This window comes from Colletes latitarsis, unplaced genomic scaffold (genome assembly GCF_051014445.1).
Source record: "Colletes latitarsis isolate SP2378_abdomen unplaced genomic scaffold, iyColLati1 scaffold0002, whole genome shotgun sequence".
Taxonomy (NCBI): domain Eukaryota; kingdom Metazoa; phylum Arthropoda; class Insecta; order Hymenoptera; family Colletidae; genus Colletes; species Colletes latitarsis.
Window position 1 is genome coordinate 3,080,323 of NW_027488365.1, and position 3,786 is coordinate 3,084,108.

Here is a 3,786-nt window from a genome sequence, read left to right on the forward strand (position 1 = left end):
GATCCCGGGTTTTTTCTGGTTTGGATCACGTAGTAGTGTGGTACCACACTGAAACATTCCATTAAACCTGGTTTGGATCAGTATTTTAGAGGATGACGCATGTTAGGTCTAGGTTAGGTCGGGGATTTTCACTCATCAGACTGATACTTTCGCATTCTACACATACTTGTTGAACGGATCCTGGGTTTTTTCTGGTTTGGATCACGTAGTAGTGTGGTACCACACTGAAACATTCCATTAAACCTGGTTTGAATCAATATTTTAGAGGATAACGCATGTTAGGTCTGGGTTAGGTCCAGGATTTGCCCTCATCAGGCTCATTCTTTCGCATATTTCTCATACTTCATGGCTAGATCCTTTGCTTTTTCTGGATTGTATCACGTAGTAATGAAGTACAACACTGAAACAGTCAATTAAACCTGGTTTCCATCAATATCTTACAGGACAACGCAAGTTAGGTCTGGGATAGGTCTGGGATTTTCACTCATCAGACTCATACTTTCGCATTCCTCACATACTTGTTGAACGGATCCTGGGTTTTTTCTGGTTTGGATCACGTAGTAGTGTGGTACCACACTGAAACAGTCCATTAAACCTGGTTTGGATCAATATTTTAGAGGATAACGCATGTTAGGTCTAGGTTAGGTTTGAGATTTTCACTCATCAGACTCATACTTTCGCATTCTTCACATACTTGTTGAACGGATCCTGGGTTTTTTCTGGTTTGGATCACGTAGTAATGTAGGACCACACTGAAACAGTCAATTAAACCTGGTTTCGATCAATATTTTAGAGAATAATTCATGCTAGGTCTAGGTTAGGTCTGGGATTTGCTCTCATCAGGCTCATTCTTTCTCATATTTCTCATACTTGATGGCTAGATCCTGGGCTTTTTCTGGATTGCATCACGTAGTAATGAAGTACAATACTGAAACAGTCAATTAAACCTGGTTTCCATCAATATCTTAGAGGACAACGCAAGTTAGGTCTGGGATAGGTCTGGGATTTTCACTCATCAGACTCATACTTTCGCATTCCTCACATACTTGTTGAACGGATCCTGGGTTTTTTCTGGTTTGGATCACGTAGTAATGTGGTACCACACTGAAACAGTCGATTAAACCAGGTTTCGATCAATATTTTAGATGATAACGCAAGTTATGTCTGGGATAGGTCTGGGATTTGCCCTCATCAGACTGATACTTTCGCATTCTTCACATACTTGTTGAACGGATCCTGGGTTTTTTCTGGTTTGGATCACGTAGTAATGTGGTACCACACTGAAACAGTCGATTAAACCTGGTTTCGATCAGTATTTTAGAGGATAACCCAAGATAAGTCTGGGATAGGTCTGGGATTTGACCTCATCAGACTCATACTTTCGCGTTTTTCACATACTTGTTGAACAGATCCTGGGTTTTTTCTGGTTTGGATCACGTAGTAGTGTGGTACCACACTGAAACAGTCCATTAAACCTGCTTGCGATCAATATTTTAGAGGCTAACGCATGTTAGGTCTGGGTTAGGTCTGGGATTTGCTCTCATCAGGCTCATTCTTTCGCATATTTCTCATACTTGATGGCTAGATCCTGGGCTTTTTCTGGATTGCATCACGTAGTAATGTAGTACCACACTGAAACAGTCAATGAAACCTGGTTTCCATCAATATTTTAGAGGACAACGCAAGTTAGGTCTAGGTAAGGCCTGAGATTTTCACTGATCAGACTCATACTTTCGCATCCTTCACATACTTGTTGAACGGATCCTGGGTTTTTTCTGGTTTGGATCACGTAGTAATGTGGTACCTCACTGAAACGGTCAATTAAACCTGGTTTCGATCAATATTTTAGAGGATAACGCAAGTTAGGTCTGGGATAGGTCTGGGATTTGCCCTCATCAGGCTCATACTTTCGCGTTTTTGACATACTTGTTGAACAGATCATGGGTTTTTTCTGGTTTGGGTCACGTAGTACTGTGATACCACACTGAAACAGTCGATTAAACCTGGTTTCGATCAATATTTTAGAGGATAACGCATGTTAGGTCTAGGGTAGCCCTGGGATTTTCACTCATCAGACTCATACTTTCGCATTCTTCACATACTTGTTGAACTGATCCTGGGTTTTTTCTGGTTTGGATTACGTAGTAATGTGGTACCACACTGAAACAGTCGATTAAACCTGGTTTCGATCAATATTTTAGAGGATAACGCATGTTAGGTCTAGGTTAGCCCTGGGATTTTCACTCATCAGACTCATACTTTCGCATTCTTCTCATACTTGTTAAACTGATCCTGGGTTTTTTCTGGTTTGGATCACGTAGTAATGTGGTACCACACTAAAACAGTCGATTAAACCTGGTTTCGATCAATATTTTTGAGGATAACGCATGTTAGGTCTAGGTTAGGTCTGGGATTTTCACTCATCAGACTCATACCTTCGCATTCTTCACATACTTGTTGAACGGATCCTGGGTTTTTTCTGGTTTGGATCACGTAGTAATGTGGTACCACACCGAAACAGTCAATTAAACCTGGTTTTGATGAATATTTTAGAGAATAATTCATGTTAGGCCAGACCTAACATGGTTAGGTCTAGGATTTGCCCTCATCAGGCTCATACTTTCGCATTTTTCACATACTTGTTGAACAGATCCTGGGCTTTTTCTGGATTGCATCACGTAGTAATGAAGTACAACACTGAAACACTCAATTAAACCTGGTTTCCATCAATATTATTGAGGATAACGCATGTTAGGTCTAGGTTAGGCCTGGGATTTTCACTCATCAGACTCATACTTTCGCATTCTTCACATACTTGTTGAACGGATCCTGGGTTTTTTCTGGTTTGGATCACGTAGTAGTGTGGTACCACACTGAAACATTCCATTAAACCTGGTTTGAATCAATATTTTAGAGGATAACGCATGTTAGGTCTGGGTTAGGTCCAGGATTTGCCCTCATCAGGCTCATTCTTTCGCATATTTCTCATAGTTCATGGCTAGATCCTTTGCTTTTTCTGGATTGTATCACGTAGTAATGAAGTACAACACTGAAACAGTCAATTAAACCTGGTTTCCATCAATATCTTAGAGGACAACGCAAGTTAGGTCTGGGATAGGTCTGGGATTTTCACTCATCAGACTCATACTTTCGCATTCCTCACATACTTGTTGAACGGATCCGGGGTTTTTTCTGGTTTGGATCACGTAGTAGTGTGGTACCACACTGAAACAGTCCATTAAACCTGGTTTGGATCAATATTTTAGAGGATAACGCATGTTAGGTCTAGGTTAGGTTTGGGATTTTCACTCATCAGACTCATACTTTCGCATTCTTCACATACTTGTTGAACGGATCCTGGGTTTTTTCTGGTTTGGATCACGTAGTAATGTAGGACCACACTGAAACAGTCAATTAAACCTGGTTTCGATCAATATTTTAGAGAATAATTCATGCTAGGTCTAGGTTAGGTCTGGGATTTGCTCTCATCAGGCTCATTCTTTCGCATATTTCTCATACTTGATGGCTAGATCCTGGGCTTTTTCTGGATTGCATCACGTAGTAATGAAGTACAACACTGAAACAGTCAATTAAACCTGGTTTCCATCAATATCTTAGAGGACAACGCAAGTTAGGTCTAGGTTAGGCCTGGGATTTTCATTTATCAGACTCATACTTTCGCATTCTTCACATACTTGTTGAACTGATCACGGGTTTTTTCTGGTTTGGATCATGTAGGAATGTGGTACCACACTGAAACAGTCGATTAAACCTGGTTTCGATCAA